At 45.2% G+C, this 27660-nt stretch overlaps 1 long non-coding RNA gene across 2 annotated transcripts; it reads right to left on the bottom strand.

Moving 5' to 3' along the window:
• Positions 1-340: 340 nt before the first annotated feature.
• LOC137016959 (uncharacterized) lies at positions 341-24153 on the bottom strand. Of its 2 annotated transcripts, XR_010894521.1 has the most exons (4): positions 24084-24153; positions 3379-3460; positions 3037-3130; positions 341-1802 (listed from the first exon to the last, which is right to left on the bottom strand). It is a non-coding gene; the product is annotated as an uncharacterized lncRNA (long non-coding RNA). The 2 variants fall into 2 exon arrangements; XR_010894520.1 differs by having other exon boundaries at positions 341-3130.
• Between the last annotated feature and the right edge of the window lie 3507 nt (positions 24154-27660).

Raw genomic sequence — 27660 nt, 5'->3', positions numbered from 1 at the left:
TATTATAAATATTAGTTTGTCATCTGGTGATGTTCCGGTTAGTTTTAAGCACGCGGTTATTCAGCCCCTTTTAAAAAAAACCAGCTTAGATCCCTTTGACATGAGTAGTTTTCGTCCGATTTCAAAATTGCCTTTTATTTCAAAAATATTAGAAAAAATTGTGCACGCACAGCTTAATGACTTTTTAATTAGGAATAACATCTGCGATAGATTCCAGTCAGGTTTTAGAGTTGGTCAGTACAGAATCAGCTCTTTTGAGGGTGTCTAATGATATCCTACGAGGTGTTGATTCTGGAAACTGTGTTGTCTTGCTGTTGTTAGATCTTACAGCGGCATTTGATACAGTTGATCCTAACATTCTCATTGATCATCTTAGGGATCAGGTTGGTATTCAGGGCTTAGCCCTGAAATGGTTCTCTTCCTATTTAAAGAATAGGACTCTTTCAGTCAGCTTAGGGGATTATTTTTCTTCCATTGCCCCCCTTGTGTGTGGGGTTCCACAGGGCTCAATACTGGGACCAATTTTATTTTCCCTTTATATGCTCCCTCTAGGTTCTATTTTTGAGAAATTTGGGATTCAGTATCATCTTTATGCAGATGATTCTCAAATGTATGTACCACTGAAACATGGGCATAAAAGTGCCATTCAGTCTCTTCATGCATGTTTGGCAGAAGTTAAGTGCTGGCTTGCAAATAACTTTCTCCAATAGAGTGCCCCAGGGATGACGCGTTTTTGTAGGCCAACCCGGAAATTAGCGGCGCGTGGGTTCCCTCGACTGAAAGCCTATTCATTTTTCCCATAGACTTTTGGAAAATCGCAGAAAATAAGCTCTGTGTTTAACAAAGGATTATGACACTTACACGTTTTGTCTATCATGATAATCTTTACAAGTTAACATAACATTTATAGATTTTGAAGCCTAAATAAAGTCGTCAGATATAAAAGGCTAACAGTAGGCTATAAACGGACTACAGCACACCATGGTCGCGGATCAACGTCGTCACCACCAAGCGTCCTCAAACTTTATTTAGAAAACAACGTTATTTAAAAACATGCTCTCTGATTATGATCTGTGCTGTGTATGAATACTTATCCACTTTTTCATGAGAAATGCTGTCCAAATGTCCCGTTTTTAATGATGACGTCTAAAGTCCCCGCCAAAGGAAGTAGTCCCTTTTAGCAATTTGTTAGCAACCGCCGATTTTAAGACACAGTAAAAGTTTAAAAAATCACAAGTGGGTTATAACTGGTGTGTTTTATGTCATAGATCAAAACGTGAAAGTATTTAGAGGCTTTGTTAACCACAGACCTTATTTCAGGTGATTTAGAAAAAAACCCATTCAAAAAACCCATAGACTTTACGGCATTGGAACCGGAAGTCCTAAAATGCTAACTCGCTTCCGGGTTTTGCCTACAAAAACGCGTCATCCCTGGGGCACTCTATTAAATGAGGATAAGACTGAGATCATTTTATTTGGAAATAAGGGGTGTGTGGATGATGACTGCCTGGGGTTGTTTCCTGGGAAAAAACTGTCTAGCGTGAGGAACCTTGGTGTCATTTTTGACTCTGAGCTCAAATTTGAGCAGCAAATCAATGCTGTTGTTAAGAATAGTTTCTTCCATCTTAGATCAATATCTAAATTGAAATCTATTCTTACCTTTAATGATATGGAGAAGGTTGTTCATGCCTTTGTGTCTTCACGTTTGGATTATTGTAATGTATTGTATTTGGGTGTGAGTCAGGCTTCTCTCTCCCGTTTGCAGCTCGTTCAGAACTCAGCTGCTAGACTTTTAACGGGTACTAAGAAGAGAGAACACATTACTCCAGTTTTAATTAAACTACATTGGTTACCCACACGATACAGAATTCAATACAAAGCACTGTTGTACGTTTTTAAGTCTCTGCATGGTCTAGCCCCTGAGTATGTTACTGATTTAATCAGCCGCTGTCAATCCAGCAGATCTCTGTGCTCAAATGATCAGCTGCTTCTTGTGGTTCCACGTACGTGTCTAAAATGTAAAGGTGATCGTGCGTTTTCTGTTGCAGCTCCTAGGCTTTGGAATGTCTCTAAAAACTTGTCCTTCATTGGGTGTTTTTCAGAGTGTGCTTAAAACTTATTTGTTTTCTTTAGCTTTTGACAATGCTTTGTAAGTGTTTATGTCATATGTCTGTTTTTTGTTTTTTATGTTTCTCTTTTATACTTTCTGTACAGCACTTTGGTTCCACTTGTGGTGTTGAAAGTGCTTTATAAATAAAGTTGAGTTGAGTTGAGGCAGGGAGGAGGGGCTCTATAGCGCCACCTTGTAGTGCACTAAATGTGGTGTGAATTTGACATAGTCCTTTGATGTTTAACCATTTTAAATACCTATTGCCCACTGTGCACAGTTGCCCTGAAGCCACCGGGGTGGCGGTGCCACCGGGCTTGGGTCGCTGCTTGCAGCTATATTATTTTTCTTGGTCTTCCAGATCTTGCTTTAACTTCCACTGTTCCTGATGACTGCCATTTCTTAATTACATTCCGAACAGAGGATATTGGCATCTGCAAATGCTTTGCTATCTTCTTATAGCCTTCTCCTGCTTTGTGATCGTCAACTATTTTCAGTTTTCTAGACAACTGCTTAGAAGAACACATGGTGCTGATTGTTGGGGCAAGGTCAGATGAGTCTGGGCATTTAAAACCTTTGAGATTAACATCACCTGGTCTTTCCAGACGATGACTGAGAACAATCCATGACACTGTCATGTCTCAGCTTTCCAAAGGGGGCGGTGCATGCTATAAACTCTGCAGGGTGCCCAAACTTTTGCAGACGCCCTTTTTTTTGTTTTCTGTTATTTTGAAAGTGTAAATGATGGAAATAAAATATAACTTTTTTTGACATACTATAAGAATGTCTAATCTGTAATTTGATGCCTTTTGGAGATTTTTCCATCTTTTCTTGGCTTCTTTATGCACATTAATACAAATTTTTACCTGGGGTGCCCAAACTTTCAATCCCCACTGTAGCTAATTTAACAGATTTGTGTAAGATCTTACCTGCTATGCTGAGAAGTGTAACTCCAACAACACTGAAAGCTGTGATAAACTTCATACTTATGTTCTGGACTGGTTCAGACTGCTGTTTCTTCAGCTGTCAGGATAGAGAGATGTAAAAGCAGGTACTGCCACGTTCATCAAGTCTTCTCTGCCCCTGCCACCATCTCATCTTTTTGAAGATTACTTTATTCTGTCAGTATTTACAGTACACACCCTGGACACCTTCACGGGTAATGTTAAGGTTTATTATCATTATTAAGTGCCTTTCAGTTCAAGGTCGCTTCACTACACATTAAAGAGAAAGTTCACCCAAAAATGAACATTGTCCCATGATTTACTCACCCTCAAGACCTTCTTTCAGACGAACACAATCAGAGTTATATTAAAATACATCCTGGCTCTTCCAAGCTCTTCTGAAGCGAATCTGTGGGTTTTTGTGAGAAAAATATTCATATTTAAAATTATATTCATATTTATAAACTAAATTACTAGTTTTTAGTAGATGGTTGACTTACAGAAAAACTGTAACTGATGTAAGGAATAACTAGTAGTTAAATACGTTATATAGTTAAATAAGTATGTAGTTGAACCGCTTAGACAACGCTATGTCCTATGTCAATAAATTTTATTTTAATTGTCATTTTAAAATGAATTTGTTCAAGTATTAAACAGAAAGATGCATATGTATGTTTTGTTCAAATCAAAGTCTCTCTGTCATTTATTTGATAAAAAAGATAAAAGATTTGCTAGTGAGTTCATTATGGCAAAAGGAAAGAATGTATGAAAGTCCTGTCCTGATCAGCTGCAGCGAGAGACACGACAGACAAACATCATCCAGCTGTCAAAGTTCAGTGTGAGATTCAGATCGACTCAAAGATGAAGTTCCTCTCCAAATAATTTAAATTTCTAATAATGTAATTTTATTTTTATACATTTTATTCTTGTATATAATTATATTTTATGATTTAAATTATGCAAATATGCTTTATTTTTCCATGCAAATGTAAGGTATCTTTGAAACTGGACACTTTGCTCTTCTTCTCTTGAGATGTTTTGGCTCTTATAAGTCAGTAAAGATCATCTCATTCGGTGTCACTTTTACTTAAAGGATTAGTTCCCTATAAAATGAAAATTATCCCAAGCTTTACTCCCCCTCAAGCCATCCTAGGTGTATATGACTTTCTTCTTTCTGATGAACACAATTGGACTTATATTAATAAATATCCTGACGCATCCGAGCTTTATAGTGGCAGTGAACGGGATCAACGAGTTTGAGCTGAAGAAAGAGTCTCCATCATAAACGTACTCCACACGGCTCCGCAGGGTTAATAAAGGCCTTATGAAGCGAAGCAAAAAAAAAAAACTTGTGAAAAGGGGAAGCTGTAGGACGTATCGTAAGCTTTTTCAACTGCGAGAGTTTTACACTTTCTTCATAAGTCTGGCCTAAATTATAAGCATTTTAAAATGACTTACAATTTGTTCATAAGACTTCTGTGGTATGTTTTTAAAACTTCAGAGTCTTAAAACACTATAAATCAAGCCTCGGTAGGCAGTTTTGTAATTATTATGTTGTAATAATAAAAATTGTAAACATTCATTAAGAACACTGCGTTCTTGCCAGGTGCTCTTTGATAAAAAAGATAAGGAAGGTGCCGCGGCCAGTGTTCCCCAGGGATCGGGTCCCGCTGCTGCCAAGGCAGAGCTTCATTCCTGGGGTTCACAGATGGATCTGACAGAGGGGTTAGAGACGGGCCGAGCCTTATCTCTGCCCTCACCTGTCAGATCCAGTATCTCTCCTCTGATGGCGGAAGCACACGCTGCGGTTTCTTTACCTCGGAGAGAGACACCGGCGCTTCATCTATCCAGCTCTGAGGAGGTGGATGTGGTGAGCGTCGAGGCTGGAGATGAGGACTCGCCATCCTTTTCTCCAGCATATGAGGAGCTGCTGGAGATTGTGACCAGGGCAGTGGCAAAGTTGAATATCGAGTGGCCACCAGAAAGAGCTGAAGCACGTCAAAAGAGTAAATTAGATGAGCACTTTTTGCCCGCACGGTCACAACCTTTTGTGATTGCCGTTCTTTTCCGACCTCCACACCGAGATGTCGAGGTCGTGGCAGAGTTAAGAGTTACAATATAGAGTTTAGAGTTACAATATAGAGTTTAGAGTTACAATATATACCGGCACAATATAGAGTTTTTCGCAATGTATACAGACAGCTCCCTCGAGTGTCTTAATAGTGTCTTAAATATTGTTACGGCCCATGTCCAAGTTACCAGCTCGTTCAATAAAGTAACTCCAATAAGGACATGGACCGCACACATGCAAGAGCCACAGACGCCGGTAATTAATGTTCAGGACAATAAATCGCCCTCATTTAATCATAATACAAAAAAAAAAAAGAAAAAAAAAAAGAATAAAACAATTCGTACATCAAGTTACATACAAAAACTTAAGAAATGAATTAACAGCAAACAGGTAGGGAAAACAGCCAAAGGAAACAAAGAACGCCTGTAACGTATGGATGGATCCGTTCAGAGTCAATAAACTTTGGAGTTTCCAGAACGCTTTTAACCTGATGAACTTTGTTTGTTAATCACTAACTCGGCTCCGGACGACTGTGACTTTCGGCAGGTTTGTGGACCTGTGAGGGTAAACAGAAAACTGCAACTTCCTCACTTTGGTGACTTCAAAAGGAGCACCCCCCCCCCAGAGACTGACCAGATCCACATTCCAACACCCCACACACACGGGCACACACACAAAACACACACACAGACGCATACAGAAACACACAAACATACATTTTTGACTGTATATGTAAGATACAATTATGCCAACATATACCCATCCTGTATTTTGAAGCGTATGCATGTTTCCTAGTGTTTAAATGAGTGTATTTGTGCTAGTGTGCATTTTAATGATAGAATTCTGTCTGTAAACCATAACTTCTTTTATAGGCATTTCTGATGTACCGAGTTTGGTCTCTCCGTAAAGCTCCGGACACGAGCTATTCACTGAGATATGTCACACAGCTGACAAATGCATTTTTCTATGTGTTTAATGATACTGTGAAGAACGCACTCCATTTGGAGATCTGATCTGACAGTCATAAATCATGCAGATTAAGTCGTGAGGCCAAGCACAGGAAAAGCTTTCCCGCCAACTTTGCACCCATGTTATTGGCTACCCCACCTCAAGGAGGTGTGTCGGCTTATCTGTCATAAAAGCAAAGACGCACAATTTCTTGTGTGTTCTCTCCCGATTGTCTCACGAGCATCTCGTGCACGTTTTTCCCGGACATCTCCGGTGACCACGCGCTGCCATCGCGCTCAGGTTGTGGTTGTGAGTTTGCTACTTGCCTTCTCTCTTTCCTTCTCTACTTCCACTCTTGTACATAGGTGTGTATATTCTTGTATATATATTTAGACGTATAACCTCTGTATCCGTAGTTTGCATATATTAAAACGTTATTCACGCTCGATTGTTCTGTTTGTTCTTTCAGCTGAAAACGTCTCGGTTACGTATGTAACCCTCGTTCCCTGAAGGAGGGAACGGAGACGTACGTCAGTAGTGACCGACGAATTGGGATATCGCTAGAGAGCCCTATCAGCTTCGAGTGAACTAAAACAAGCCAATGGAATTGGCGTGCGATATTTGCATAATGCGCACCGCCTCCGACAGGTGTATATAAATAGGAAGCAGATGCAATCGCACTCTGTTTTTCGCTGAGGAGACAACTGGTGTCCGCACAACAGCGAGGGTACAGAAACTGTGGCGACGGGACGTACGTCTCCGTTCCCTCCTTCAGGGAACGAGGGTTACATACGTAACCGAGACGTTCCCTTTCAGTCGGTCACGTTCGACGTACGTCAGTAGTGACCGACGAATTGGGATCCCAACTAAAGCGCCACAGTTACGAAACCCCTTCCAGTGCCCAGCGCAAGCTCAGCCGCCCATAGCACCGGCTGGACGGTGAAGGGGGCGAGCTTACACCAAGAGAGTCTACTGCTGTTCCGACATACCCACTAAGTAAACTAGACTACACTGGGAAAGCGAACCCGTAGGGGACGCTGCGGAGGCCACTACCTACCCAATGGGGGAGGAGTTTACGTGGAGAATACACATATGGACTGGCCCGGGGGGCAGTACGCATATGGAGTCCCTGGGATGGCTCCACCTGGTAGGGGGAGACTCATCTGACAGGTGACAGCAGAGCTGGCTCTGCTAAGGGAAAGACACGGACTCGGCCCGTAGGGAGTTTTAAACCGTGGAAAATACACATATGGGACCGCTCACGTAGAGGGGTCACGGCATATGGGCCCCAGCCAACAGACAGCGTCAGCGACGGATGTAGGCCTGGCATCAGACACTCCGCAATGTCCGAGCCGAAGGGGGAGGCGGAGGAACTCGACAGGGTTCGCCAAGCGGGGAACACGACTGGAGTGAAAGTATGCACGTATCCGGCCAGGGGGCGGGAATGGCATTGCAAGCCGACACTTAGAGCGGGTACAACACGTCTACCGACTAGTGGATGCGAGTACACGTGAGGATACCGGCTCTACACGTAGGCTATAAAACCTAGCGAACGTGTTAGGTGTCGCCCAGCCCGCAGCTCTACAGATATCTGTCAGCGAGGCGCCATGAGCCAGCGCCCAGGAGGAGGCCACCCCTCTGGTGGAGTGGGCTCTCAACCCGAGGGGGCAAGGCACGCCCTGGGATTCGTACGCCAAGGCGATGGCATCCACTATCCAGTGGGCCATCCTCTGCTTGGAGACAGCCTTCCCCTTCTGCTGGCCTCCATAACAGACGAAGAGCTGATCTGAGGTCCTGAAGCTTCGCGTTCTGTCCACGTACACACGCAGAGCGCGGACGGGACAGAGCAAAGCTAGGGCTGGGTCTGCCTCCTCCGAGGGCAGCGCTTGCAGGTTCACTACCTGATCTCTGAAGGGAGTGGTAGGAACCTTGGGCACGTATCCAGGCCGGGGTCTCAGGATGACGTGAGAATCACCGGGCCCGAATTCTAGGCACGCTTCATCGACCGAAAATGCCTGCAGATCCCCTACCCTCTTCAGGGAAGCCAATGCAACCAGAAGAACCGTTTTGAGAGACATTAGTTTCAGGTCAACTGATTGCAAAGGCTCAAAGGGATGACCCCGGAGAGCTGTGAGAACCAGGGTCAGATCCCAAGAGGGTACGGAGGAAGGGCGAGGAGGATTCAGTCTCCTCGCCCCCCTCAGGAACCTGACGATCAGATCGTGTTTCCCCAGGGACTTACCCTCAACTGCGTGGTGATGTGCAGCGATAGCGGCAACATACACCTTCAGGGTGGAGGGAGACAGCCTTCGCTCCAACCCTTCTTGCAGGAAGGAAAGCACGGATCCGACCGAACATAATCGGGGGTCCTCTCAGCGAGAGGCGCACCATTCGACGAGCAGGTTCCACTTCAGCGCTTAGAGGCTCCTAGTGGAAGGAGCTCTAGCGGAAGTGATGGTGTCTACGACCGCTTGCGGGAGATCACTCAGAACCTCCGCATCCCGTCCAGGGACCACACGTGGAGGTTCCACAGATCGGGACGCGGGTGCCACAGGGTGCCCCGTCTCTGAGTCAGGAGGTCCTTCCTCAGAGGAATCGGCCAGGGAGGGGCTGTCGCGAGGAGGATGAGGTCCGAGAACCAGGTCTGAGTGGGCCAGTACGGAGCCACTAACAGAACCTGCTCCTCGTCCTCCCTGACCTTGCACAAGAGTTGTGCGAGAAGGCTCACTGGGGGAAACGCATATTTGCGCAGACCCGGGGGCCAGCTGTGTGCCAGGGCATCCGTGCCGAGCGTGCCGCCGGTCAGGGAATAAAACCACTGGCAGTGGGCAGTTTCTGGGGAGGCAAACAGGTCTACCTGGGCCTCGCCGAAATGCTGCCAAATCAGCTGAACCACCTAGGGGTGGAGCCGCCACTCGCCCGCAAGTGGAGGCTGCCGTGACAGCTCGTCGGCTGTACGGTTGAGCACACCTGGGACATGAGTGGCCCGAAGGGACCTCAGATGCTTCTGACTCCACAACAAGAGATGGCAGGCGAGTTGCGACATGCGACGGGAGCGTAGAACACCTTGATGGTTGATGTACGCAACGGCCGCAGTGCTGTCCGAGCGGACCAGTATGTGCTTGTCTGACAGCAGCTCCTTGAAGCGGCCCAGTGCAAGACGTACTGCGCAACTCCAGGCAATTGATATGCCAATGCAGTTGAGGCCCCGTCCATAGACCCGACACTGCATGCCCGTTGTACGTGGCCCCCCATCCGGTGGCGGAGGCATCTGTGGAGACCACAGCGTGCCTGGACACCTGTTCCAGGGGCACTCCGGCCCGCAGGAACAAGGGGTCCGACCACCGGATGAGAGTGTGTCGGCAGCTCGGTGTCACGGGAACACGGAGCGTACCGCGCTGCCACGCCCATCTCGGGACCCGGCCGCGAAGCCAGTGTTGAAGCGGTCGCATATGGAGCAATCCGAGCAGCGTTACCGCGGCTGCAGATGCCATATGCCCCAGGAGCCTCTGAAATAGTTTCAGTGGAGCCGCTGTCCTGCGACTGAGCGTACTCAGGCAGGTCAACACCGATGGGCGACCGAGTCTAGCTCGAGACTGAGATAAGAGATCCTCTGCCCGGGGGAGAGTTTGCTCTTGTCCCAGTTGACCCGAAGCCCCAACCGGCTGAGGTGAGCTAAAACCATATCCCTGTGTTCGCACAACTGCGCTCGCGAGCTGGCCAGGATCAACCAGTTGTCGAGGTAGCTGAGAATACGAACGCCTTGTTCCTTGAGGGGAACAATGGCCGCCTCCGCAATCTTCGTAAAGACGCGGGGTGACAGGGCCAGCCCGAAGGGTAGGACTTTGTACTGATATGCCCGACCCTCGAACGCAAACCGTAGGAAGGGTCTGTGGCGAGGCAGAATCGAGACATGAAAGTACGCGTCCTTCAGGTCGATCGCTGCAAACCAATCCCGGGGACAGACGCATTCGAAAATGCGCTTCTGCGCATCTTGAACGGCAACTTGTGAAGGTACCGGTTCAAGACGCACAGATCCAGGATTGGCCATAGCCCACCGCCCTTTGTGGTACAATGAAGTAGGGGGCTGTAAAACCCCAACTTCATATCGGCTGGAGGGACCGGCTCGATTGCATCCTTCGCCAGGAGGACAGCAATCTCCGCCCGGAGAACAGGTGCGTTGTCCAGTGACACCTGAGTGTAGTGGACACCCCTGAAAACCGGGGGACGCCGGGCGAACTGAATCGCATAGCCGAGTCTGATGGTACGAATGAGCCAGCTGGACAGGCTGGGGAGCGCTATCCACGCTTCCAGACACTGAGCCAGCGGGACCAAAGGCACCACAGACGCACCGGGGGTGGGGCAGCGAGGCAGAGTACGGGGACCCGACTCGGACGGCATGGGAGCGGCCCGGAGTGTGGTCAGACTCTGCGAGGCAGCAGTGCGTATGGGAGACAGCGCACGGGGCGCGGCCTGCACCATCACACTGCCACCTGCTGGCGATGTGAGGGGGGGCTGCGCGTGACAAGGAAGGGCCTCGCACGCTGACAGCCGCAAGCAGAGTACGGGGACCCGACTCGGACGGCATGGGAGCGGCCCGGAGTGTGATCAGACTCTGCGAGGTAGCAGTGTGAATGGGAGACGGCACATGGGGTGCGGCCTGAACCACCACACTGGAACCTGCTGGTGAAGTGAGAGAGGGCTGAGAGTGGCAAGGCGGGGCCTTGCACACTACCAGCCACACCCTCTTGGGACCTGGAGGATCAGACAACAGTTCTATTCGTGGGTACCGCTGGACTCCGGAGAACCAGCGGCGGAACAGACCAGAATTCTCCACCCGGCCCTCCTCCGGGGAAAGAACTGTTTCCTTCAGCTGCAGGTCACCATATCCCCAGGACCGCCTCCTGTTAACCAACTGGGTTGGCTGTGGGGAGAGCGGGCTGGGTTTTAGGCCAGCTTGTGAGATGAGCACATCGAGAAAGTGTACTTGACGATGACACATCCCAGCAAGACTAGCCAGGGGTGTTTCCGGACCACCATGGTGGACATTGTCTGGCCAGAGGCCTGCGCTATGACCTGCATCATGCGTAGCTCAACCCTGACTCAGAACTACCCCCCTAAAGGGTAGTGAGAGAGAAAACTTGTAATGCAGATTATGGCCCCCTTGGCGCTCCATATTTAACACCAAAGAGGCCACAAAACTGCCAAGTTTTTCCATGCACGTCCGGGCACAGGGGGCGGGGCAAGGCGAGTGCGCGTCACACAACGCCCCCAGGGGCCTGGGAAAGCATGGTTGTCAAGTCTGAATCTGATTCAGCATGAGCACATCACGACTGTGGGATGCTCAGCATCATCTTCATTTTCAGAGCCCAACAATACTCTCTCCAATGTAGCAGTCGACATCTGATCCTCTGCTGGAGCTCCGACTAAGGCGCTAGGTCCCTCATGAGAAGGACCAGCAATCCAAGCAGAAGCTACCAGCCATGTTGGACAGTGAACGTGGCCGTCCAACTGGACGACACACGGCGCACTGGGCGCCGACGTGGCCATGTTTTACTAAACATGAACCACCCACGGACATAGTCACAACATGTTTGCGATGCACTAGAGGAGTGGGGGGCCCATGGAGAATGGCTCGGCGGGTATAGCCCCACTGTGATCCTCTGGTCACCCAGGCTTATTAACCAAAGTAGTATTATTCTTATTCAGAAAAATAAACTAGATCGGGGAATAAGTGAGGGGACTCCACCTCATTAAAGGCGCTCGAGTCTCGACCGTGCATCTAGAGCGCCAGACGACGCGCAGGGTTGCCATGGCAACGCGCGCTGTCAGCCGGCAGCTCGACGGCACACGGTGCGCTGAACGCTCAAGCCCTTACGAGAAAGGCGAGACAAACAACGCGCCGACGTGGGCATATTCTCATAAGAGAATATGAACCACCCACAAACACAGTCTCAGCACGCTAAGCAGACATGAGAGAAAGTGATTGTGGCCGTCATTGAGGATAGGAAACGACCGCCTCCAGAAACGCACGGACAGAATGACGTCTTGAAAAAGACGCAGTGTCTGTCTGTGAAGCTCTTTTAGAAGGGGAAGAGTCAGCTCTCTCGTGCTGAAGCACACAGGGAGTGACGCGATGTGTTCAGGTACACCACTCCCCGAACACACCGGGAGGAACCGGCCCAAATCGCAACAGACAACTGCGTTTTATATGGGAATTCAGTTGCTGTTAAAACAGCAGTTGAGAGCTTAAGCTCAGGCTCCCCGGGAAGCTCGCGACCTCGCTGTTGTGCTTTAACGCCAACACAAACAGACGCTGAATCTCCAAGGCTGTTTAGTTTCACTCTTGTGAAGTCTGAAGCTGGACACCAACTGTTGGCTCCGAAGCGAAAGACAGAGTGCGATTGCATCTGCTTCCTATTTATATACACCTGTCGGAGGCGGTGCGCATTATGCAAATATCGCACGCCAATTCCATTGGCTTGTTTTAGTTCACTCGAAGCTGATAGGGCTCTCTAGCGATATCCCAATTCGTCGGTCACTACTGACGTACGTCGAACGTGACCGACTGAAAGGGAACCAAGTCACTTTAACGTTTTTCGATCGCTTTATGCTTTGATGCTATAAGTTATTTTCATGGCCAGAGAATAACTCTGTTTATAATATTCTGTGAGGGACTTAGTTTGCTGGACAAACGAACAGTTTCTCTAAATAATTATTAAACCAGAACTAATCATATATGTAATTGATTATAATTCGTTGTAATTGATTCACAATATATGTTTAATTCCCCGTTGGGTCGATATATGAATCATAATTTATTCATAACCTTATGAATTATTATATTCATATTTCATCCATAAATTGATTAATAACCGCAACATTCGTTACATATTATTTTTGGTGGAGATTTCGCGAGCAACGTTTTAAACTTGGTTTTTGGTAGAAGAGCAATGTAGAATAATTTGTGTGATTTAATGTGTAACGCGCGCCATTTCAGTGAGCTGACACGCCGTCCCTCACTTTGAAGATACGTTAACAAATCTGCTTTGTGTCTAAAAACACGGTAGTAAATTGTTGAACGTGAAATACACTGCAGTCCATTAATATTTCAAGCTCGTATCTGCGAAGGACGACAATCTTTGCAGTAAGTTACAGTTTTGAATATTAATTTCCGCTTGAATTAACGAATTGAATCGTATTCAACGCGTTTTGAAACGAGTTTAGTGGCGAGATTCCCACTAAATCTCTTTTAAGGCCTTATTATTATCTGCCACTATTAAATCTGAATTAATTGTGTCATCCAAATAATTCACAATAGTTGGCGCTCCTGGGTTACGTCGTTCGGCCTAGCTAACCAAACCACGTGATCCCCCTTACAAATCTAATCGGAGAGCAGTTCATCTGCTTTAACGATTGATGTGTGAGAGTTTGGAGCTATATCAGCATCCTGATCCAATGTTGATTTGTAACCCGCGGCGAAGGAATCCCGCAAGCGTTACATGTTCGTGTGCACTAAGTCTGCACAAAACTTTGGGACTGATTCCCAAAGTTGTGTACTCGCGATAAGGAGTGCATGTTTAGTGTCCAGTGAATTGGCACCAAAGAATCCGCGAGACTCTATAGTGTTATCGTGATCGTGCAGTTAAAACAGCGTAAGGGCCAGAACCCCACAAGCGCGTTGGTTTTTATATCACGAATTAAAGAAAGGGGATGCAGTAACTCTGACCCGACGCCAGAGGGCAGTCTGCTCAGGTGTGGCACCCCTCCCTACTTATTGGTTGTGTGGACTCATGGACGCCACCGCGTGGTTGTCTGAGTTAAAGTCGCTCCATACTTTGAACTGAAATTATCTCCAAATTATCTTTTGCTTCTCTATACTGCGGGGAGTTGTAAAAGTAATTTGCTTTTGGTGGTTATGCTTTCCAATCGTTGTTGGAATGGGTTTTACTGATTTAAATTTAATTTAAACACGTTTAAATTTTTAATTTAAATTAAGTTTCCCTTCCAACAAGAGAATTCACTTTCTGAGAGTGCGCCCCCTGGTGGACACTGCCAGATAAGTCAATTCTCTTTTCCCTTGCATTTTTTTCCTGTATTCACAGATCTACTCTATTTTATTTTATTTTAGTTTATTTATTTTATTTTTATTCTACTTTGTTTTATTTCATCTATTCCCTTTTTGTCTTTTCTCTCTCTTTCTCTCAAGTTATTTCTTTAGTTTTACTTTGGAAATTCATTCCCTTTTATTACTTAATGTTTTATTTTATTCACTCTTAGTTCTGGGTCCTGTTTGTTATTGGCTGGCAATAACATTCACACACCCCCAAGCCTCCCTTATTTCATACACTTACTTTGAATTTAATTAAATAACATTTAATTGAATTTTAAAATTAAGTAGTGTCAATCAGTTGGCATTTTGCTCATCAACAAGCAATTCTCTTTAGGGAATCTGCAAATAGGGAAGGCTTTCTCCTTTCTTTCTCCCATTCTGTTATTCTATGCACTCATTTAAATTTAATTGAACAGAGTTTAATTCAAATTTGAATCAAGTGCATCTGATTTGTTTTTGTTTTATTTTATTTTTACCTTTGTTCTGCTTCTAGCTAGTTCATTTTAGACCCCTACTCTTTTATCATACACACTTGATTATTTAAATTTGGTTTAAACAAGATTTAAACTGAGATTTAAATTTACAATTAAGCTGTGTTTGTGTGACCACTTGTGTATCTGCAGATAAGGCCCTTCACCGCCTGGTGGTGAGTTGACAGTCGCCCCAGTGAGTTCCAGTGAGTGGAGCTGCCTGGCCTGGCGGTTCTTGCACTAACTGTGTGTGAATCGGGGACATTCTGACCTCGTATCACGGGCAACACGCAAGGACATCAGCGAGTTGTGTATCAGGTACAGGGAGGCAACGAGCCAGATTGACAACAAACGGCAATTTTGTTTAATTTCCCTGCTCAGGCTTCTGCCCGTAAAGGGGACAGACTCTGAGTTTAGGGAAAACTCAATTTTGACCGGTCACTCGGGCCGTTGGCGCAACTACCTTACCGAAGTGCACAATTGTGCTGATGTTCCCTGTTTGAGAGGTTGCACCGTGGTACAAAGGGGACAGGTGGCCACGGACACCGCAGTAGAGTGTTTGAACGTCGAGGAAAGGTGGCCTGCCATTGAGTTCTTATCTGAGCACCCACGATTCACCCAGGCCTAAATTAGTGACATACAGTCACTTCACCTAATTGAAAGCCACAGAATATTACATATTCTTCAATTATTCAGGTGCGGGCCAACCCTTATGCTCTCGATCCATACCATCCCTCTAGGTTTTATGACGCAACAGTGCACTCGCCTGACACCGTCATAAACCCAGCTGGAATAGGAAGTTTAAGTTTCACTTCTCCCCTCTAGCCCTTCTGTTTTAGTTTATTGCTATTCTATTTTTATTCCTTTCTATTTGTTACTGCTCTATTTCTCATTTAATTGCATCCACCCTGTTCTGTTTTGCTTCTCTACTGTGTTTGTTTCTTTCAGTTCATGTAAAAGCAGAGCCTGTGAGAGCCATCACGGAAAACTGAGTAATAGATTGACGACCGAGCAGCGAGAGTCATCAAAGGACTCTCAGGGCTACCGCCTGTCGAAATCTTTATTCAAATCCGGCACTCACCCACACAGATTGACCCGCGTGGTCCTTTTGGCTATCGACAATTAAGTGTCTAGCCTACATTCCACTAACTGTCTGCACCAGTTAACTGGAACCAAACCAAAGAATTATATAATCATGCATTATTATAAGTCGTTAGCCCTGCGCGTGCTTGCATTGGTTCTGTTTGTGCTGTCTTTCTCTCGCCAACAGCAAGCTAACGTGTTCAGAACAGCCAGCCCCAGCACCCATGGGGACGGACTCAAGAACGGGTTGGGCTCCCTGACCAGCACGATCCTGCCCAACGACGCTGTGGATCCCCAGCACCAAAGCAACGAGCAGCTGGACGGCAACCTGAATCGACTAATGGCCCACGATCCAACGCCGAGCTACAAAGAATGGGCGAGAGTCATCCGAGCCATCGCCCACAACCTCAAGCTCCAGGCGGAGGATGCCCGGAGGAATCAGGCCCAGATTCATCGTCACCACGATCAGCGACTCGTCAAGACCCAGGATCAGCGTTGGACAGTGGACGAATCCAAACCCGAGCTGCAGGAGGAGCTGCAAAGACTTCAAAAAGCCCTTGCAGAGCTCCACCTGGAGGTGGAGCGTAGAGAACTGACTGGAAAACTCCAACACAGCGAAGCTCCCCTAGCCAAAGCAGAGACTAAGCTGAAAGACAGACACACTAAAGCCCTGACCTGTGAAAATCATCTCAAACAGGCCCAGAAAGGAGTTATGGCTCCGAAACAACAAAGAGACTATGTGAATGAACTTGACACTGGTTAGTGTCAAGAGTACTGAAAAGTGGCATGGGAGGGAAAACACACATCACCGAGTTTCCCCTAACCAGTCAAGAAGCCCTAATTCCAAATGGGGTTAAAAGTCCACTGCCCAAAATGTCCAGCGGCCAAGAACCTTCGCCAGCAGCTGTCACATCCAACTGCCAGCACCTGCGACAGGCTCTGATCCAAAAGCTTTCTGACCCTGCATCAGATCAAGGGCTCCCTGCTGCCATGGACCTAAAACGGGGCAGACTGAAAAACCCATACACTTGCTACAGCCGACTGCAAATGGCCTACTTCAGAGCATGTGGTCAGCCAGCGATGGAGGAAGATTTCATCTTCAACACTCTGCTTCTCCGAGAGCTGCACCCTGCGGTGAGTGATCACCTGGCAGCCTTGGCTTGCTCACGCAGTATGTCTACTCAGCAGCTGCAAAACTTGTTTGACGAAGCTCACTCCAAGCAGAACACTGCTCCTGAAAAGACTGTAGAAAATCAAACCAGTTACACAGTCTCCGACCACTGCCCAGAAACCTGTCCTTACCTTTTTGAAAGACTGAGAAATGAAGCTGAAAGACAAAGCCAGACTCTCAAGTCACCAAGATGTGAGCTGAATGTGCAGTCGCACAGTCCAAATGAGGTCCACCTTGAACACACAGCTCCCATGCACCACACCATTGGTCGAGTGAGCCTGGTACCTCCTGTGGGCGTAGCGCAAATGGACACGTTTCCCTGGTTCACTCACAAAGACCTGCTAGACTGTTTTGAGCCCTTATTGAACGCCAGACCACTGAAAGTCTGGGCTCAAGCGTGTGAACTTCTGCCTTCCCAGTCACCCAGACCACCTGAGCCAGACGGTCAGGTCACAGAGGTCGCGGGAAATCTCCCAGCTAACCGCGGGAACCCCGGCTCAGAGCACAGTTCAAGGTCGCCACCCGGCGTACTTCAACTCACCATAGACTGTAACTCTCTCTGCTCCAAGGTCACGACAGACTCACAGCTGAATGATGTAACTACAACAGACATTATTCTCACACTCTGGGCAGACAACTCAGCCTTCAGCCACACGCTGTTAAGTGCTCTCAGTGAAGGAACACCGGACCTCCCATTTGTCAACAAGCAAACACACTTTCCACTAGACTTTCGTCTGCCAACCATGATGACTGTCAAGGACATCTGCGTTTTGAACTTCAAATGGAACAACCGGCATTTAACCCATCACTTCCTGGTCCTTCCAGACCTCCTGATGCACTCTAATGCTCATACGGACAGTGCAAATGCGTTGTTGTGGGCCCCGATGACTGTACAGCTTCCTGTTGTTCCTGTCAACACTGCCAACTTCCTGTCAGGCCAGACTATCCAACAGGTCTGCATCCTGATCAACATACAGGAACCTGTAGTACCACCTTACACCAAAGGGGGTGCTGTTTGGATCAGCATACAGGAAATTGTAGTACCACCTTACACCAAAGGGGGTGCTGTTTGGCTCAACAGGCAATGTGGTCAAACCCTAAGCCACATGCTGGGCTCCTTCACACTTTCACCTGAAGGCGTGGAACTTGGACTTGCTCTAAAAGCCACACCGCTAACTGAAGTGTCACCCTACGTAGTTCACAGCTGGCTCAGCGAATGCATGGTCGCAGACATCAGCATTCCCAAAGCCTACCATCTAGAATGGATAGTGGACCACGGCCCCTATGACTTTAAACTCAGGTTAACAGTCATTAACTTAATACCAGCTACCATGGTCGCAGAAGGAAGCTTAAGCAACACAAGTTTCACAGCATCCTTCAAGAGCATCTCCATCACTTCCATCAAACTGGTACCCACAGAACAGAACAGAGCTGATGGAGGACCAACACCTTGCTGTACCCACAGTCGCTAACCAGCCTGCCTGTGAAACTCAGGAAAGCGCTGCACCTCTGACAGCCAACCTGACAGCTAACACCACGACAGAGGAGCCATTCCCAAGGTTTGAGCCTAAAGGCCAACAGATCCAGAAAGATGCAAGTGCCCTAAAGAATGACGCAGACTGTCAAAGACTGAGAAACGTCTTGAACAAATTCAAAGTGACATTTGACAAAGACCCTTTATGCTGTGGTCTCACTAAACTTCACACAGTGCATAGGGCAACACACCCAAATGCTCCTCCCACCTTCATCAGGCAGTACAAAGGTCACATCGCCCCACATGAACCAGTGCAGGAGTTTGGTCATTCAACAGAAGGAAAAGGTGTTATCTGCCCATGCAACAGCACCTATTCAGTCCCCATCTGGTCCATTGTCAAACCAGACAACAAGTGGCAACCCACCATCGACTTCAGGATGTCAAACCAGCAAGTGCCACTGCCACGTCGTGCCAGAAAGCACAAGTCTGCACAGAGCGGAGATTCAGCTGCCTGCCAAAACTGCTATAACAGCACACCAGCGTTGACACTTAAGATAAAGGTACCCCAACAACAGCAACCAACCTGTCACAGGTACCTCAAAGAGAATGCATGCCAAAGAATGCCCACGGCCTACGTCGATGGACAATTCGACATCCATGAGGGCATTCTACAGGCAAGTGCAGGGGTACGATGGTTAAACAACCAACCCTGCCACCCACAGAACAGCAGGTGGGGTCCCCACTCATGTCAGTACGGTGAAGCAGCAGCTACCCTCAAAACCCTCCACGTCTCCACAGCCCATAACATCAGAGAACTCATGTGCACAGACTCACACCATGCCAGACTTGGTTTCACATGCCATCTTCCGAGCTGGAAACAGACTGGTTTCAAAACTGAACACAACATGCCGGTGAAACATCAACACATGTTCCAGACACGTGATCACCTCACCCAAGCACACGACACGATCACTTACGGGGAAAAGGTGAAAAGACGCTTAAAGCAACCAGGGCGTGACAAAGGCGTGAACAACCAAACTAATGCCCTTGCCAAGACTGGCACCCTGCATAACAAGCTATGGTCACACCCACCCTATTCACCCACCCTTAGTGTGGCAACAACAACCCACAGCCAGCGGACTGTTCCTGCAACATTTCCCGCCTTACTGCCACTGCCACTGACAACCAAACTTGCCAACACTTCCATGCGAAATGTTTTGCACCACCACTCATACCCCTCCAACCTCCCGTTCACGGCATCTGGTCCCATGACGGCCCCTGGCCACAAACGACTACATGAGACCAACCACATGCTGCGTGTGGGAGTGAACTTTCTAAAATATGTCCCTGATGTCTTCACAGCACCAAAGCTTGTACTGCCACAGGGCCAAAAGGGGGGTGAACTGATATACACCCACGACACACCATGTGCCAAACACCATGGTACCAGAACCACGGACGAGACATTAAAACAAGTGGCGCACTGGCCCAGCATGCAGCAAGAGGTGGCAGAGCACGCCAGAGGATGTCAAGTTTACCGTCACGTCCAGACTGCAAACGCAAAGCACCGAGCTTCACTGCAAAACCGAGGAGTCACGTTTCCACGGTCAGTTGACCAGAAAGACGGGACGGTAAAACCTCCTCTGATGCTCATGGCCATCACAGACACCATACAGGAGTCAACTCAGGTGTTCCCCACGGAACTACTGATGGCACGGCAGGTGCCACTGCCACTGCCGTTGCACCTGTACCAACCAGGAGACTTGAGTCTCATCACAGCCTGCTCTCCTCATCAGCATCGCAACAAGCTCTGCCTACAACTGAGAAAACAACTCGCAACACAGAGCCAAACCCTGCAAACCACCTGCAAATCCCGGAAAGGTATTGTGGCGGTTCTCCGCACTCACAGTTTCCTGCTGATCCAAACGGCGAACTCAAGGAAGCAACTGTTTACAGCCCTCCAGAATGACTTTGCCCAAAATCAGCTGGTTATAGCTCTGTTGACAGACCTGCTGCGAGAAATTAGCTTCTCTATGGACAGAGTGGCTATTAATAGGATTCCTCAGTATCCTACACAAACTGTGCTGGACTTTGCTACTGGCAGACCCAAAGACACGGTCAATGTCAGGTGGCGGCAACGTAACACCCATGCCAAGAAACACACCTCAGTTGCGGTAGCCTACCACAACAGCAACCCACAGCTGTGCCCGGCTCCCCACTTTCGCAGGTGTAGTTTCACCAAAGACTTTCAGTATTTCTGCCCAAACCAGCTCTTCCTCAGAAGCCACACTGAAGGAATGGGCCGGCCGCAGCCCATGACCAGCGACACACGCTGCCCTGCCGAGGCCAAGCCTCGCACCCCAGTCATCAGAACCCAAGCCGAGATTGTGGGTGATCGACTGCTCATCCACACCCCCACTCATGCTGCCATCCTAATCTACAATCAGCACAACACCGCCACTCGTGTCAGCCTGCCCAATCCAAGTAAGAGGATCCAGGTACCCCTGAGTTCCATCCTTCATCGCAGCCATCTGGCAGTGCACTGTCTCTCAAGCAAAGAGGACCAGTCAGAACTGGAAATCCCATCCTCCTCCAGGAATCACCATCACACCTTAGATCCAGGACTGGAACTGAGGATTGACAAAGGGGGGTCCCAGCTAAGTGACAGTACTCCCATCGATGCAGCCCTCCAAGCACTCTCCCGACTGCCTGTCCTGACCAGCTCACCTAGAGCCCGAGCTTGGACTGCTGCCAACACAATCCGTTGCCTCTCCATGGCAATCAAGTATGCACTCGCCCTGGGCCTGGCCTTCATCCTATCCAAAGGGACCAAAGGGATGCAAGAATCCACGGACAAGTGCCTATCTGCCCTTCCTCAAGGACCAGTAGGAACCACCTGCTGCGTGACCATCCGGATCCATGTGCCATCAAACTTGGTTAACGTCCAACGAAGTCCGCACAGGAACTTCGTTGGCCGAAAGGGGGACTGTAACGTATGGATGGATCCGTTCAGAGTCAATAAACTTTGGAGTTTCCAGAACGCTTTTAACCTGATGAACTTTGTTTGTTAATCACTAACTCGGCTCCGGACGACTGTGACTTTCGGCAGGTTTGTGGACCTGTGAGGGTAAACAGAAAACTGCAACTTCCTCACTTTGGTGACTTCAAAAGGAGTGTATTTGTGCTAGTGTGCATTTTAATGATAGAATTCTGTCTGTAAACCATAACTTCTTTTATAGGCATTTCTGATGTACCGAGTTTGATCTCTCCGTAAAGCTCCGGACACGAGCTATTCACTGAGATATGTCACACAGCTGACAAATGCATTTTTCTATGTGTTTAATGATACTGTGAAGAACGCACTCCATTTGGAGATCTGATCTGACAGTCATAAATCATGCAGATTAAGTCGTGAGGCCAAACAAAGGGAAAGCTTTCCCGCCAACTTTGCACCCATGTTATTGGCTACCCCACCTCAAGGAGGTGTGTCGGCTTATCTGTCATAAAAGCAAAGACGCACAATTTCTTGTGTGTTCTCTCCCGATTGTCTCACGAGCATCTCGTGCACGTTTTTCCCGGACATCTCCGGTGACCACGCGCTGCCATCGCGCTCAGGTTGTGGTTGTGAGTTTGCTACTTGCCTTCTCTCTTTCCTTCTCTACTTCCACTCTTGTACATAGGTGTGTATATTCTTGTATATATATTTAGACGTATAACCTCTGTATCCGTAGTTTGCATATATTAAAACGTCATTCACGCTCGATTGTTCTGTTTGTTCTTTCAGCTGAAAACCAAGTCACTTTAACGTTTTTCGATCGCTTTATGCTTTGATGCTATAATAGCAAGTTATTTTCATGGCCAGAGAATAACTCTGTTTATAATATTCTGTGAGGGACTTAGTTTGCTGGACAAACGAACAGTTTCTCTAAATAATTATTAAACCAGAACTAATCATATATGTAATTGATTATAATTTGTTGTAATTGATTCACAATATATGTTTAATTCCCCGTTGGGTCGATATATGAATCATAATTTATTCATAACCTTATGAATTATTATATTCATATTTCATCCATAAATTGATTAATAACCGCTACATTCGTTACACGCCTACCTGGCTATTCTCACCAATAGTTCTTACCTAGCTTCCGATAAAGCAAAAGGAGTGAGTCTGCCGGGCCTCTGCTTCCTTCACTATACTTACTACATTAATAAACAGTGACCTTTTTAAGTAAATCCACTACCTGTTACTGTTAATATAAAGAAAACATATCGAACTAAAACAAAGAAAGATCAAGAATGCAAACTAAACTATAACAAAAGAAAGACTAAGTGCCCCATGAGAGCGGACGGTGGATGTTCAAAGGGACCGCATCGAGGGAAAAAAGCAGAGAGAGAGACACCCGCGAGATCAGCCCAGTGAGAGAGACTCCATTGACGCCATTTATGCCGGAAACTCAGTGACGTCATCCGGCCTCCACCAATCCAAAACCTCAACGCCACCTATGGGTCTTTAAAACAAAAACTACACAGCCACATAACAAAAAAAATCAAATAAAATATGTATATATATATATATATATATATATATATATATATATATATATAATAACTTGTATATATATGCTTGGGTGTGGGAAAATAATACTCTTGTCCTCGGATGAAGAGATACTTTCAGACTGTATATGTAATGGACAGACAACACCAAATAAGACACACGATAACACAGAGCCCTGCTGAAGACACAGAAGCTGGCGTTCTTTGTTCTCAGGAGTGCTTTATAGTTTCCTGGTCCGTGACGTAACCCACTCTGACGTCCCGTCACACTATTTGTTCGATTTCACAAGTGCTTCAAGACGTAATCACACAGAGGTGATCCCAATGCGATTCAATGCAGTGTCGATGTTCCCATGAAAGGGGAATCGATGAATTGATTCTTTCTTTTGGAAAGTCAGTAAATTTGTTTGTCTGCACTTTGAAGTTTAAAAATGTAAAAGTAATAAACTGCTATATTATACATTGCATAAAAGTTAATATTTGAAAAAGCATACATTAAATAAATCGTTGTATTACAGTATGTTATATCATATTGCAGTGCTCATCATAAATATTACACAAGAAAAATTAACATTTTAAACCTGAAATGTTAACTTAGATAACCTATCCAGTAAAACTTACATGATTAGCCTTTTCTCTATACATCCACCAATGAAAATCTATTACACGTTTGCTTCTCTTGAGATTTAGAATCAGTTTTGTGATTCGTGAGAAGAATCATTCACACTTCTTTGTGAACTGGTTTGATTAATTTAAAACAATCAATTGATCAAAAGATTTAGTTTGAGCACGAGTCATGACCAAAATGCAGCTTTCATTCCCTGCTGTAATATTTTTTTTTTCTTTTGCGGTTTGCAATTGCAGATGTATGCTATCTAAACAGTCTGAAGAAATAGCTTACATCACAGTAAAAGTTTTTTCTTAGTGCTTTAAACCAAGTGCTTTTCTTTGAGCATTTTAGAGCATCCCTAGTTTGCCTATAACCTGTGTGAAACATAAAACAAAATTCTGACTAATCAAGTCTCTCTAGGCTCTGTTCTGGAAATGTTCCAATAGAACTAATATCCCCACAGTGTCACATGAATCAAAAACTATTAGTTTTAATAAAAGTGAAATAAAAAATAAATGTAAAATAGTCAAACCTGAAATCTGTTCCAAACTGCAAACTGAGTTTTCTGCTGGATTTAAGAGATGTATCGTGTGTTCTTTTGCTGTGCTCTTTTGCCACTGCAGTGGGGGCTTAAATAGTAGTGTACCCTTGTTACACAAGATGCATGTCAGTCAGTCAGAAATTATGTTATTATGTTAATCCAAGGTCTTCACTCTTTCCAGAAAATCACATGACTTTCAGGAAAAAAGGCCATAGTAGAAGGGTGTGGGACAAATTTCACAATGGACAAATTACTTCATTGTCATTTAGACATGATTTGCTGCCAGAGGAAGGAATATGTTATTATAGCTGTTACCCGTGTCTTCCTCTGAAAGTTTCTGATCCGGCTTGTGTTTACACCGCCAACAGTTGATAGGCTTGTTGCAATTTATATACATTTTTATAAGTAGTTACTTTACACAACAGTATAGGGAAATTACAGTACTTTTGCACTATTTTCTACACTTGCACCAGATAAATCCTTGAGCTTTTATTGTGATCACCAGCTGATCGCGTGAGCAAAGTGCGCACTTCTATTTAAAACACGCAGCACAAACACACTGTATATATACTTAATCACTGTATTTTGCTGTTTTATAAAAGCACAAAGCGATATCACAGTTTCGATTTTAGTTTGTTGGCAAAATACAACGTTAGAGACCTTTTATGTTCAGCTATGTTTTCAATTTTGGGTTAATTATGAAACAGCTCCACCCCTTCCAGAAAGTAATGATCGACGTCATTCTCGCATGAAGAAGAAAACAACACATTAAACAACATGGCAGCTTTGTCTTTGAGCAAAGGCTGCAGGCTGCAAGGAAAGAAAAAAAAACACCTGAAAAAAACACATTGTGTTGCAAAAGTATTGTGTTTTTTTTTTTTTTAAATAGCGTCTCTTGTCCTGTGTTGTCACTCCCTTGAGCTGTGAAACTGATGTTATGCTGCTTGATCTTTTATTTAAAGGCAGTAACTGTGTAGCTGTTGATGCAGTGATACAGTAGTGACATTAGCTCATGCATGTGTGCTGTTAATGGTTAATTACAAAAGATTTACATTTTATAAAAAATGCTTCACAATAATAATCCAAGAGGTATCTGTGAAATATGGTTATTTTGTTTTTGAGTCTTTTAAGGAAAATTAGACTATAAATTAGGATATTTTACTTTAATTTTACAGATTTTGTTTGGTAGCCACTTTTGACAGTCATGAAAGTGCCCCTGTAGTCAATTATTTTTATTTTATCCCTTAAAATGATCGGTTAGTGAGTGATTGTCGGTCAGGAAAATAATCTAAATGTTCTCATAACAATTCTCCACCAGATTTACTGCTGCATGCAAGTTCCCGCTGACTCAAAAACGTGCGTACACGAGCTGAAACTTGATGTGAGATTTGATCATATAGCCACCGCTCACGCTCAAATTGATAAATGCCACATTTTGCGTGGAAATGAGTATATGCAGAATTTTCTGGCATACTATCATTTGATAAATGAGGGCCATTGAGTTTAGGCCTATCAAATTAAAGAAACTGACTGATGTTGAAAATGGAGATTTGATTAGGGAGAATTTTCAGATTGATGTGTCAAGTGAAGTAAGTGTCACAACTTAGGTTAAACACAATGACATTGAGTATTAAACAGGTCTTGTTGTTTGTACAGATTTTATTGATGAATTGCCAGTGCTCAACAAGATTGTTACTTCTGAGAACCAAAGTTTATTTTTTGGTAACTGAAATGGAGACTACATTTGTATAACATTTTCATGCTTTTCATGTTGTTGAAAATATACATAATGTTTCAGTTGTTGCATCTCTTGACTTGAGATACTTTAAGCCCTTTGATTTTCAAGTGTCTTAAGGTACAGACTCATAGTTTATATTGTACCAGACGGCTGCATCATATAGACTGCAAGCAGCAGGCATGAGCTTTGTTTTATGAAGTTTAATGTTGATCAGGGTCATTGTACAGGGTATTTTGAGTGCCCTGTCCCTGACTAAATTTAATGTGAAGCCCTGTTAAAGGAAAAATAATAAAATGTATTCATTGCAGCACTTTATGGTCTGATTATTGGGATGGTAACACTAACAGATGGTAACTGTTGTATCTACAGTGTAAATCCTAGGGGTCTTTTAAACATTAATGTAGTTTAAATTTTGCTTGAACATTGGAGAAGTGTTGACCAGGTCAACAAGTTAACTTTGGTGTTCTGATCATCCATTGGGGTGTTAAAATTATACACTTTTAGAGTTTGTTAGTTAACACTGTCAGAGTGTTAAAAATGTTAATTTTTAAAAAATGTTAATTTAACACTTTACCAGTGGTTCCTCATATATACTCTGAGGGAGTTAAATTCACTCTTTAAAATTTGCAGTGCACTGCTCTCCATACCCTGTTGGGTCCCAGAGATAGAGGAAGCTGCTCTTTACTGAGAATTTGGATACCGCTGACTGTGACACCAGTGGCAGAACAGAATTTGACTCATAAGATTATGTAAAAATAATCCTAAAAATCTAAGATTTAAGTAATTTAAACTGTAAAACTCATGATACTGGTGAATAGTATTATATCAACTAATAAATCAACAAAATAGAGGACTCTACTCATTCATGTTACTTTTACTCACTCCTGTTATTTTTCATATGAGTAACAGGACTGAAAGTAACAAGATTGAGTTTTTAGCAAAAATGATCAAATACATGACATGTGTAGTATATTTTTAAAGGGATAGTTCACCTAAAAATGAAAATTTGATGTTTATCTGCTTACCCCCAGTGCATCCAAGATGTAGGTGACTTTGTTTCTTCAGTAGAACACAGATGATGATTTTTAACTCCAACCGTTGCCGTCTGTCAGTCAAATAATGCGAGTGGATGGGGACACAATCTATAAGAGTCAAAAAAACATGCACAGACAAATCCAAATTAAACCCTGCAGCTTGTGACGACACATTGATGTCCTAAAACACGAAACGATCTGTTTGTGCGAGAAACCGAACAGTATTTCTATCATTTTTTACCTCTAATACACCACTATGTCCAACTCCGTTCAGCACTTGGTTAGTGATGTCTGATCGTGCTCTGACAACAGCAGTGATGTCTCGCGCTTATACTTCAATGAGTGTCAGACATCACTTCCACTGTCAGAGTGCGATATATATATTTGTAGTCTTCTTCAGTGCTACAACAGTTATTGATCTCTAATTTTGATCACTGTGTTTTCCACAAAATAAAGGTTTTTGTTGAAGTGCATTAGTTATTTTGCAAAAACATGCTAGTAGAGCGATGAAGATTAACAATATTTCAGAAAAAATCAAGTGTTTATAAATTGTTTTCTAATTTTGATCTCTACTGTATATTGAAAAAAATAGAAATTTTTCTAAAATGCTTTGGTGTACACACTAAATTACAACCAACAGAGCCAGTCACATGCTACACTTGCCTACCTGAAGACGCGCACCATTCGTGAAATTCATTCAAGAAGTTATAGCAGCAGTGCATAGTTACCCTTAGTTTGCTGTTTTCCCGCACAATTGGTCTATTCTAAAAATGCAGTCGTGGGAATAATTACAGAG

Source organism: Chanodichthys erythropterus, chromosome 3 (genome assembly GCF_024489055.1).
Source record: "Chanodichthys erythropterus isolate Z2021 chromosome 3, ASM2448905v1, whole genome shotgun sequence".
In the NCBI taxonomy this organism is placed as follows: Eukaryota; Metazoa; Chordata; class Actinopteri; order Cypriniformes; family Xenocyprididae; genus Chanodichthys; species Chanodichthys erythropterus.
The sequence above is the reverse complement of the archived record's forward strand: the minus strand, read 5'-3'. Positions and strand labels throughout refer to the sequence as shown.